Source organism: Eleutherodactylus coqui, chromosome 4, assembly GCF_035609145.1.
Source record: "Eleutherodactylus coqui strain aEleCoq1 chromosome 4, aEleCoq1.hap1, whole genome shotgun sequence".
Classification (NCBI taxonomy): domain Eukaryota; kingdom Metazoa; phylum Chordata; class Amphibia; order Anura; family Eleutherodactylidae; genus Eleutherodactylus; species Eleutherodactylus coqui.
Genome location: NC_089840.1, coordinates 253,594,304 through 253,606,961, shown reverse-complemented (window position 1 = coordinate 253,606,961; position 12,658 = coordinate 253,594,304). Strand labels below are relative to the sequence as shown.

General features: G+C 43.9%; 1 long non-coding RNA gene across 2 annotated transcripts in view; it reads left to right on the top strand.

Moving 5' to 3' along the window:
• Window positions 1-9,446, top strand: part of LOC136626232 (uncharacterized) — a 58,761-nt gene extending 49,315 nt beyond the window's left edge. The window contains exons 5-6 of one of the 2 annotated variants that reach the window (XR_010792645.1): window positions 5,926-6,119; window positions 6,365-9,446. This is a non-coding gene — a long non-coding RNA (uncharacterized lncRNA). Of the gene's footprint in view, window positions 1-5,895; window positions 6,120-6,364 lie in introns of both variants that reach the window. The other variant, XR_010792644.1, reaches the window with a different exon arrangement.
• The last annotated feature ends 3,212 nt before the right edge of the window (window positions 9,447-12,658 follow it).

Genomic DNA, 12,658 nt, shown 5'->3' with positions numbered 1-12,658 from the left:
AATAAACTAGCCTAATAGAAAAATTAAAAGTGAATAGCAACCCCCCTACAACAGTACACAACATAGCAATGTGGTTGAGCTACGTTTAGTAGGTGTAGCACAGGTACGATCATTATGTAGCACAATTGGGCATATGTATCGATTCTCCTATGCCAGTTGACTCCAATGAGGTGCCAAAACTGTAATGTAAGGCATCGTTCTCATTGATTTCAATGGGAGTGTAGCCTTTCCACTACTCTTCTGGCTCTGACCAGCTATGTGGATGTCCGGCCCAATTGCACTAACAAAAGGTTGGCGGATCAGCCAATCGGCAGGGATTCCAAGCTGTGAACCCCTGCCTATGGATGATCTGTCCTGAGGATAGGAGTAGCCTTTCCACTACTCTTCTGGCTCTGACCAGCTATGTGGACTCCAGCCCGATTGCACTAACAGCAGGCTGGAGGATCAGCCAATCGGCGGGGATTCCAAGCTGTGAACCCCTGCCTAAGGATGATCTGTCCTCATGATAGACTATCAGTACTAAATGCCTGGAATACCCCTTTAAGCCCTTCAGAAGACCCAATTCATAAGACTCTAGTTATCATACCTATAAGCTCCATACTTTACAATAATATGACAGGTGCGATAAAAATCATTTCCCACTTCTCTCGGTCGATGTTGCAGAATGCTGGTGTTGATGCGACCTGCAGCTCTGTGCTAATTAACAGGCGGTAGCAGCTTGAAATCATTAGTACAAACGTCATATAAGTGATATTAAATAAACAAAGATTCTTTGTCGCGCTAATATTTTGTGCACCTAATTAGGAAGACGCATCTTCTTCGGATTTCAAGATGTTGTTTTTTCTTTTTTTTCGGTAATCAAAATATTTATTTATAGAATAAGTTTCTATTTTCTTTATATTCAAGTGTATCTTAACTCCTTAATGACCAGGACGTTTTCAGCCTTTAGGACTATATAACATTTTTTTTTTTCATCTGGGCATCCCAGAACTAATAACATTCCACAGAAGATGCCTCTGATGCTGCTTCACTGGCTATTTTATACCCAGAACTAATAACTTTTTCAACTTTTGCCTTAAAGCATCAATAGAGTATCTCATTTGTTGCAGGGAAAGTTGCAGTTTCTGCGTGCAACATTATGGAGTACATATACACTGACTGACCACTTTATTAGAGAACCCCATCTAGTACTGTGCTGGACCTTGTTTGGCTTTCTGGACTACAGCAATTCATTGTAGCATTCATCCACAGTTATCAGAATACCCAGCGTATGGCAAGAAAGACATTCCCCACACCATTACTCCACCTCATAGAATGGTAGAGTTGGAAGGGACCTCCAGGGTCATCGAGTCCAACCCCCTGCTCAGTGCAGGATTCACTAAATCATATCAGACACATGTCTGTCCATCCTTTGTTTGAACACTTCCATTTAAGGAGAACTCATCACCTCCCGTGGTAACCTGTTCCACTCATTCATCACCCTCGCTGTCAGAAAGTTTTTCTAATTTCTAATCTGTGTTTCCTTCCTTTCAGTTTCATCCCATTGCTTCTAGTCTTTCCTTGTGCAGATGAGAATAGGGCTGATCCCTCTGCACTGTGACGGCCCTTCAGATATTTGTAGACAGCTATTAAGTCTCCTCAGCCTTCTTTTTTGCAAGCTAAACATTCCCAGATCCTTTAACCGTTCCTCATAGGACATGATTTTCAGACCGTTCCCCATCTTGGTAACTCTTCTCTGAACTTGCTCCAGTTTGTCCATGTCTTTTTTAAATTCACTTGCCCAGAACTGGACACAGTATTCCAGATGAGGTCTGACTAAGGAAGAGTAGAGGGGGATAAAGACTACAGATGAGCGAGCACGCTCGTTTAGGGCTGCTACTCGATTGAGTAGAATGCGGGGGGGGGGGGGGGGCGAGCGGAGGGCAGCGTGGGGAAGAGAGAGAGAGATCTCTCTCACTCTCCTCCCGCTCCCCCCCCCCCCCCCCGCATTCTGTTCGGGCGAGTACACAGTTACTTGATAAGACTGCTACTCGATCGAGTAGCAGCGTTAAACAAGCGTGCTCGCTCATCTCTAATGACTTCATGCAATCTAGACTCTATGCTTCTCTTAATACATCCCAGAATTGTGTTTGTCTTTTTGGCTGCTGCATCACACTGTTGACTCATGTTCAGTCTCTGACCTATTAGTATACTCAAGTCTTTTTCACATGTGCTGCTGCTTACCCCAATTCCTCCCATTCTGCATGTGCTTTTTTCATTTTTCTTGCCCAGATGTAGGACTTTTCTCCTTGTTAAATACCATTCTGTTAGTCGCCGCCCACTGTTCAAGTATTTCTAGATCTTTTTGAATATTCTCTCTCTCTTCCCTAGTGTTAGCTATCCCTCCTAACTTTGTGTCATCTGCAAAGCCTGACAGGAAGGGTCATCAATTCATGCTGCTTGCGCCAAATTCTGACCTCCCATCAGCACGGTGCAATAGAAATCTGAATTCACCTGACCAGGTAATTTTTTCCTCTATCCAATGTTGTGCCCTTTTACTCACTGGAGATGCCAAAGCAAGTCCAATGCGCTACTAGATGGGGGTCTTTAATAAAGTGGCCATTCAGTGTATATATCAAGTAACGGGTGTAGGGGTTGACTTAAAGGGGGTGTCTAATACCATTAAAAAGGCCTGCTTATTTCACTATCATATCTGCTATAGGGTTGTGCCTGGTATAGCAGAATTCAGGTGAACAGGGAGTAGTTAGATGCAAAGCTGACACTTGTTTCTAATCCTTAAAAACCCATTAAATAACCTAAGCAGTGTACATGTATGGGGGGTTCTGTTCTGTATGTAAACCAGGAAAAGCCCACCTTACATGTGTATTTGTGCGTTTGGACCGATTCCTATAAGAACAGCAGCAGTGATGACATTACAGACAGGAAGGGTTTGCTGAACGCAATCCAGACTGGATCCACAGTTTGATGTTTCCCTGGGCAGAGCGCAATTTGTTGGTTGGTTGGATACACCAAGCTATGAGAAATTAACACATTTATGTAAGTGAGCTGAGACTTAACCCAGGGCTGATCTATGATGCATGAAATACGGCTCCATTTGTGTCCTCTGTTGCTGCGCTGTATTATTTTTCCATTTACATATATATATATATATATATATATATATATATATTTGCAGATCGTTTTCTCCTTTGAAAAAACAAAATCACTACTACATGAAACGGTGATGACACGATGTATCCTAAATAAGGATGAGCGAGTATACTCGCTAAAGCACTACTCGTCCGAGTAATGTGCTTTAGACGAGTATCTCCCTGCTCGTCCCTGAAGATTCGGGTGCTGCCGCGGGGCGGGGAGCTGCAGGGGAGAGCAGGGAGGAACGGAGGGGAGATCTCTCTTTCCCTCTCTCCCGCCCGCTCTCCCCTGCTCCCCGCCACAACTCACCTGTCAGCTGCAGCGGTCCCCGAATCTTTAGGGACGAGCAGGGAGATACTCGTCTAAAGCACATTACTCGGACGAGTAGTGCTTTAGCGAGTATACTCGCTCATCCCTAATCCTAAACCATTCCAAAATAATAAATAATTAATCAGTGGGGTTTTTTTTTGCTTAAACAGATGGCTGTGTTTTAGTCCCGTTTTGCAGCCGTGAAAATCACGAAATGGGAAAAGACAAAACCATTGATTTCAATGGTTTCGTTTCCACTATTGGGATTCTCGCACATTAATACTATGCATGAGAAAGATAGGTCAGGACTAGAGATGACCGAGCATGCTCGTTCGAGAATTAGCATACACGAAGTACTCGTTACTTGAGCCGAGCACCATGTCTTGTTCGAGAAAATTTTGACCCTCTCCTCCCCACCTGTATTCAATGGAGCCGCGGCTGCTGCAGGCGGCTCCATTGAAAGCAGTGGTCTGCCGCCACCCCTGAATTCTTTTTCATGGAAGGGCTTTACATATAAGCCCTTTCCTGAAAAGCAATAATTTTAGTGTAAAAAAAAACAAAACTTACCCTCTGCTGCTGCCGTGTCCCCCGTGGGGATGAAGAACTGTTTACTTCATCCCCGCCAGTAAAAAGAATTCCCTGGCGCTACATCTGCTGTATCTGTGACAGATACAGCAGAGGAATTCTTCAATTCCCTACCGTGACAGCTGCAGTTGAGGATCCTGCTGCCCTATGTAAAGCCCTTCCATGAAAAGCAATTTAGGGGTGCCGGCAGACCATAGAATACAATGTAGAGCATGGGGCACCTTGAAAAATGCTAGAGTCTCCCATTGACTTCAATGGGGTTCGTTACTCGAAATGAGATCTTGAGCATTACAAAAAGCTTCGCTCGAGTACCGAGCACCCGAGCATTTTGGTGCTCGCTCATCTCTGGTCAGGACTAGAGATGAGCGAGCATACTCGCTAAGGGCAATTACTCGATCGAGCATTGCCTTTAGCGAGTACCTGCCCGCTCGGAAGAAAAGGTTCGGCAGCCGGCGGCGGGCAGGGAGCGTCGGGGGAGAGCGGGGAGGAACAGAGGGGAGATCTCTCTCTCCCTCTCTCCCCTCCGCTCCCCCCTGCTCACTGCCGCAACTCACCTCTCACCAGCACCAGCAGCCGAACCTTTTCTTCTGAGCGGGCAGGTACTCGCTAAGGACAATGCTCGATCGAGCAATTGTCCTTAGCGAGTATGCTCGCTCATCTCTAGTCAGGACCCATCCGCCTGCTTTTTTTTTTCTTCAGACTTGCACTGTATGGAGTTTGAATAGTCATAAAAGAAGACCCTAGTCCATGTGGTAATATGCTCCGTTCGTCCATCTCTTTAAGCCCTTAAATCTGTAGGAAATGGATGTTCTTCCATCCATGTACAGCATGGTGTGGCCTCCGTATTTCGTCCATGTGGTTTTGCTTACTTAGTACGCCATCCTTTTTCCACGTCTGCAAAAAATAAACCTAAAACAAGCCAAATTATTTTTCTCTGCATCACACTATAAAAACGGACAGCACACAGACTGCGCACGGATGGTATTTGTGAGCTGTCTGTTTTTTTATCCCCATTGACTTGATTGGGCGACTCTTGTGTGTAGATTGGATCAGATTACTAAATGTGATGAATTTTTTCACGCAGTCCATACCTGCGTGAAAACATAAGTAGTGCGCGTTGCCACATAATATAATATGGGTTGGTATGCTGGCCGTGTGTAGTCCGTTGATGGACTACACACAGACTAAAAAAATGCTAGCATGCTGGAGACCTAAACCTTAAAGCCACCATCCGTGATCGGGGACAAAATTTGGAGTAAGACTGTTTTCAAAGGGATGGTTGCAACTGCAATCCGTTAAAAAAAAGTCTGATGTTTTGTATGATTTTCTTGTGTAGGCACTATATGGCAGTATTATGTGGACACTGTATGATAGTATTATAGTGCAGGCAGTGTATGGATAGTATATCACATAATTATGTGGGCACTACATCGTAGTTTTATTATATAGGCACTGTATGGCACTATTGTGTAGGCACTGTATGGCACTTTATGTAGGTATTATATGGGCACTGTACAACATTATAGTGTAGGCACTTTAAGGCACTTTTATGTAGGCACTATATGGCATTTTTTTCTGGACAATATACCACCATTATTATATAGGCACTATATGGCAGTGTTACAGTGTAGGCACGGTATAATACTATTGTGTAGGTATTGTAAGGCCACTTTATGTAGTACTATACAGCAACACTATGTATAATAGTTTAGGCGCTGTATGGCAGTTTTATGTAGGCACAATATGGCAGTACTATTGTATTGTATGTCATTATTCGACTACCTACACAGATATAGTTATTGTTGCAGTTTTTAGCTACTCAACCATATAATTGTAGCCAGTTCCCAATGTGTCTATTTTACCCATAAGGGCTCATTTACATGGGGGTCTCGTTTGCAGAGCAAGAAAGCAGCACCCCATGGCCGAGCGGATCAATCTTATGATGGAACCGAACAGCACTGACCAGACCCCATCGGCTATAATGCAATCTGCTCGTCTTTCAACTAGGCTACTCACTTTTTACAAGACGAAATAATGTAGAACAGTACCTCTGATGCTGATGGGAACTAACCCTAGCAGATCACAGAAAAAAGGTAAGAAAAACCTTAAATCGGAAAAAGTTTAGCATTTTTATCTTCTCAGACCCAATCCCATCTCTGCCCAAAAGTTTATTGAGGAAACATAAATCATAGATACCGCAATGGTAAATCTGAGTGTGTACATGGCTACCACTTTTTCCCATTTCTGCCTCTCATAATATGGCGGGTTGTTTTGCTTTGAACTTTCCTGCTTGTTGATGGTTTCCAAGTAAAAAAAAAATATATTTTTTTTTCTACAGGAAAGAAACTCAAAAAACAAGAACTTAAATTATGAAAGCGAAAAAGCAGTAAACTTTTTGCACTAACTAACCACAAGGGCTTCAATGAAATGGGCTAATGAAATATAAGACATGAAGAAGGAACACATGGATGTTATCTGAATACCAAACTGTTTAATGAACTTATTTCAGTAGAGCGGCAGTAGTTTTAGTGTTTTACTATGCAGCATAAAGACATATTCTTTTTATTATATCTACTGCTTGGCGATTCACGGTTCACCATCGTGTTATATACAGTATAACCGCTGCACTGAGTGTTACAGTCCTGTCCATCACTCATCCGTCACTGCGATTAAGCTACTCCATCAAGGCTTTTATATCACACAATGAATGTAATGACTGAGTCAGGATGGTCTTAGAGGAATAGGGTCCGACTCTACCTGCCTGATACAAGCGCCATTTATATCTCTCATAGACTTAAAATGTACCTACATTCTCAAAACAGTTCAAAAGCTGCCCAGATTGCTGGCAGATAGATATGGCAATGAGGTGGGGCAACAGTATGTCCAGAAATAACGACACAATCTACGTCTTTGTTGAAAGTGGGAGTCAAACACAGCATTTATTGGACTGTTTTAACTAATAAGAGCAACATAGAACTTTACCTGAACCCAACTGCCAAAGACCATCGTCTAACGATGGGCAGGATGATAAAACAGCCCATTCTTCCACCGGCATGGTTACCACCACCAGCTGTGACAGGGAATGAACACATCAGACTACATGAAAGAAGCAGACAGACAGCTGACGGACACCAGATACTACACCAAACTGGATACTACACCCGACTCAGAAATATGTGAGGGAATTGAGAAGGGTCATCAGAAGCTTATCTGTGGGCTCCACAAAACTTTTGGACTTGATACCGGAGAACTCCAGAGTTGGAGTATTCATCATGCTTCCAAAACTGCACAAAGCTGGCAACCCAGGGAGCCAATTATCTCAGGTGTGGGAACCCTCACTGAAGGAACCTCAGGATGGGTGGAAGGTGTCCTTAAACCACTGGTGAAGAGTACAACCAGCTACTTGCAGGACAACACAGACCTACTGAACAAACTGTCAACCATAGGTCCCCTCCCTGATGGTGCCATCCTGGCCAACATGGATGTGGAATCCTTATATTCCAACATCCCACATGAAGATGGACTGACCGCCTGCCACGCACACCTTGAGCCAGATATGGTTGCCTCTGAATCCGTGTGACAACTCACAAGATTCATCCTTACAAACAATTATTTCTCCTTTGGCAAAGAGATATTCCTGCAACTCACTGGAACGGCCATGGGCAATAAAATGGCATCGCAATATGCCAGCTTTTTCATGGCATAACTGGAGAGTGACTTTCTGGCCTCTTGCCCCAACAAACCACTGGCCTACTTCCGCTACATTGATGACATCATAATCATCTGGACCAACACCGAACAAGAACTTATAAAATTCCATGAGAGATTTAATGCATTCCACCCCACCATAAACCTAATACTAAGCTACTCATATACCCAAATCAACTTTTTGGACACCACCATAAAAATTTCAAACAACTCAATACAGACATCCCTATACCAGAAACTGATTGATCGGCCCACATACCTCAGATTGGACAGTTCCCATCCTAAGCACATCAAAAAGTCTATTGTCTACAGCCAGGCCATCAGATACAACCAGATCTGCTCCAACCCAACAGACAGAGAGGAACATCTATACCATCTTAAAAGGACATTTTTGAATCATGGTTACCATCCCACCTTAATTGATGACCAAATCACGAGAGCCACCAGGATACTCAGGAATCAACGACTTCAATACACAGAGAAGGAAAGAAACAATCATATACCTCTAGTAGTGACCTACAATTCGCAGCTAGAGGTACTAAGGAAACCCCAAAGAAACTCCATCATACTCAACACAACAATGATCGTCTGAAAATCATATTCCCTCCCCTCCCCACCTGTGTTACAGGCAACCTCCTAAGGACTAATTCCCACGGGTGGATCTCACTGCAGCTATTAGGTTCTATTGAACCTAATTGCTCAATGTACGTGCTGCGGAATTCCACTGCAGAATTTCGCAGCATGAAATTACCCGCGGCATGTCCTATTTGCTGCGGGGCTACGCATTGTAGTCAATGGAAGACGCCCCGTCACACTATACTTCCACTGTGCGTCATATCACACCACCGGCGCGTCAGGCGCAGTACTGCGCCTGCGCGCCGGAGCGTCATGCGGTACTTTAAGCAGCGGATCCGGTGGTGAGTATGGGGTCTTTGGGGGGGCGCCGTGATGGACTCCGCTGCGGTATTCCGTTTGCAGAGCCTGTCACAGCCGTCTGCATAAGGCCTAACTTGAGGAACTTTATAATCAGGAGTGCATTGCTCTCCGAACACACAAAAAGGAACTTATCCCTGTAAGGTTAGGAACTGCAAGACCTGCTCACATATACTGACTGCAGACAGGATACGGATCCCCAACACACAGCAGGACTATAAGATCCCTGGGACATTCACATGTTCCACGTCTGATGTTGTGTACCTGATACTGTGCAGTAAATGTCCTGTTGGGGAATGGAGAAACACGGCAAAAACTGAAGGCGAGGACGAGGTCTCATCATCACACGATTAAAGAGAGAAAGACAGAATTCCCTGTGGCCGAGCACTTTTCTAGTCACGAACACAACATATACACATGAAAGTCACCATAATAAAAGGCAATTTTAAATCACAAAGCCATGGAAGAATTTGGGAGTACAAATGTATAACAATTTTTAACACTTTCAACAGAGTTCTAAATGCTTCAAGAAGATTAATGCGTGACTGGGAAGTATGATAAATCTATAGCAGAAATAACACTCTGGCCTGGTGACCCCCTAACACTAATTCAGGGACCATAAAACTTTCATATCTTTATCAGTGGACTGTTTATGTATTTATTTATTTCTCTTCTTATCCTGTTCTAGTTTTTTTAAGTGGAAATTAATCACATGTCTATGCCTTGTCATAAGTATGTGTTTATATATATATATATGCCTCTTCGGATCTATTTCATTATGATTGAGGACGAACCCTGCGTAGGTTTGAAAGCTCTTTATAACATCATGTATTTTTGTTAGCCATTAAAAGGTATCAGATCTACAAGATTACTTGGTTTCTCTTGCTGAGAACAATCACATTTTGCTCTACTGGCTAACACAGTACCAAACTTTTTTCACTTCACCTCATTGACTTCTATGGGAACCATTGGTGAGTGAATGTGTTGAAAAATAGAGGTTTTTTTTGTGCGACTGAAATGTGCAGGAGAATACACACATGTGAATGAACCCATTGAAGTTAATAGGTTCTGTTCACATGGTGGATTTTGCAGCTGATTTGACGTGGAATCTGTATGGAATCCATGTTTAATATCAGAAATAATTATACACAACAGAGAGGGCACAAATAAATATTTTTACAGAGGAGCTTGTCAGGAAGGCCACCCAAAAACACTTGATGAAATGTACACAATGGGCCTAGTTTATCAAACTGTCTGACAGTAAGACTGTCCTTGCCAGTAGCAACCAATCACAGTGCAGCTTTCATTTCTCATACTGTTCTGGTAAAATTAAAGCCAAGCTCTGATTGGTTGTTATGGGCAACAAGGACAGCCTTATTATTAGACAGTTTAGATAAATGAGGCCCATAGATTCCTTATTATTACGTTGCGTATGTACAGAACAGAGACCGATCACTGCATTAGGAACATCTACTCTATAACGGGTTGGCCTACCCTTTTGGGAGATCCCTGCTGCCAGACATTTAGGGTATGTTTATACATAGCGGCTCCATTCCTCTCAGTGGCGCAAACATTTAGCCAAGCGACCGACCAGCGGTTCCATTCCCCACTACTTTACAGAATTGGGAGAATAGATGTTGAGATGTGAAATAGGGGGTCAGAAGTCCCCCATTCTCAGGATATACAAAAGTTTCTGAGGCGGCGCTCCAAGGGGAGAAAGGAAGAAGAGGTTCCAAGACTAACGGAACTTAAATGTAATAGGGTGGGGGTAATCCACTCAATATACCATACAAGCAAGGATATTAAATTAATAACGTATGTCACTGAATGGTAATCCTGGAAATCAGTCAATCATGGGGTGGATCTGCCGATCTTGATGATATCCCATGTAATAAGGGAGAGCGTCCTGAGTCTACTCTGGGCATAAGAAATGACAAAGGAACAAACACAACAGTACAGTTGAAAAATAGAAAAAAACTCTCCGCGCTCCAGCGGGATTCTTAATGAAGAAGTAACGACAAAGCAATTGTCAACGCGTTTCGGCCTCTACTATCGTAGGTCTTTTTCAAGAGGCCGAAACGCGTTGTACTTAATAAACTTGTGGAACGGAAACTCCTTCGCCGACTAGGATATATACGCCTACTGGAATCGGGGGTGCCTGGTCTTGGGCACCCCCGTGAAGTAAGTCAATTGCTTTGTCGTTACTTCTTCATTAAGAATCCCGCTGAGAGTTTTTTCTATTTTTCAACTGTACTGTTGTGTTTGTTCCTCTGCCATTCTCAGGATAAGCAGGGATCCTGGCAGTCAGACCCCCACTAGCTTTCACCCATCCATTGGATGCGTGAAAACTGAAAAGATTGGCCCGGAATACCCTTTAAGAAACAGAGGTGGCAAACATCCTCCATACAGAACCCAACCCATGCCCTTTGCAGCAGCCCCATCCATTGGTGAACATTTTGCGGAGCCTTTTCCAGAAGATCTCAAACATGTTCAATGGGGTTGCAGTCTGGTGAGTTTGGGGGTCAAGGCAATGTGGAGAATTCGTTGTTGTGTTCCTCCAACTGCTGCCTGGTGATCCGGGCTCGATGACACAGAATGTTGTCAATGACAATGAACACGTCTTGCTAAAGAAAAGTGAAATACGCCAATGTGCACACAAAAAAGCATTGTTTAGGGCAAAAACACATGAGCGCATGCGCTAATACGCTTGCCGTTACAGAGCAACACAGTCTGCAAAACGGCTATGCTCATGCGTGCCCAAATACACATGCACTCAGCCTGAGAGAAGCAATCCTAGCCATAGGATGAATGAATATATGACTGGACGGATGTATCATTCAGGAGTAGTAACGATCGGCCATATTGGTTGTCGCAGATACAGTTATAGGATGTAACGGCGTCGGAGGAGTCCTGTCCGCTGTATTATGTAATTGCGTTGGAGGATTTGACAGGTATTTAAGTCAAAAGGGATGGAAGACGGTGAAATCCTGACAAGTGACAGCAATGAGGTCGGCCACCTCGCCTCGGCCTTGGGACTCCGCACCTGAGACATTAATCCTGCGCAGACATTAGCCTTGTTGGGAGGTCACAGCGTGCGGCCTTCTCCCGGGCGGCGCAGCCATCACTTTATTGACAGGGATGAAATATATATTGTGTATACGTTGGGACGAGACATGATTTAAATATGAAGGCTGCGCTCCGTCATCCCCGTTTTCGGCCCATACATCACAGGCTGCTATACTGTTACATCTGCTGACAGGTTTATATTGACAGTCATGATGGCGGTTTGCGGTAAGAGATGACATGTACGGTAATGTGGTTTTAAATAATTGATGGGAAGCCCCGCAGGTCAGCAGACGGACGCTGTCTGGTGGTCATGTGACAGCCAGCAAATGCAGCACTGAATATATACACTGTTGATATGTTTGTGCTATAGCGCCCACATATGATACTCACGCCCGCAAAACGTGACAAAGCGAACCTGTTGATTTCAATAGATTCGTTCTCATGAGCAGGAGTTAGGCACGAGAAAAAATAGGTCTTGCCCTATTTTTACTGCGTTTTACGCAGAAAGCCGCCATAGAAGTCTATGGCACGTTAGAAAAAGCAAGGGGAAGGGTGTGACCCTGCGGACAACCCTTGTTCATGCGCGAATGCAGAGAGTATATTTGTGCATACGTTCATCTGTCGAAGTCCTAATATTCAGAACACAGCAAATACACATGTAACACTGCATGTTTTATGCACCCGTAGACCAAGGGGAGGCTTCACATGGGCATAAGTGTATTTGCGCGCACATAATACGCACATAGTGAGTGCAGCTCTGGAGTACAATACAGGATGTAACTCAGGATCAGTACAGGATACGTAATGTATGTACACAGTGACTCCACTAGCAGAATAGTAAGTGCAGCTCTGGAGTATATAATACAGGATGTAACTCAGGATCAGTACAGGATAAGTAATGTATGTACACAGTGACTCCAGCAGC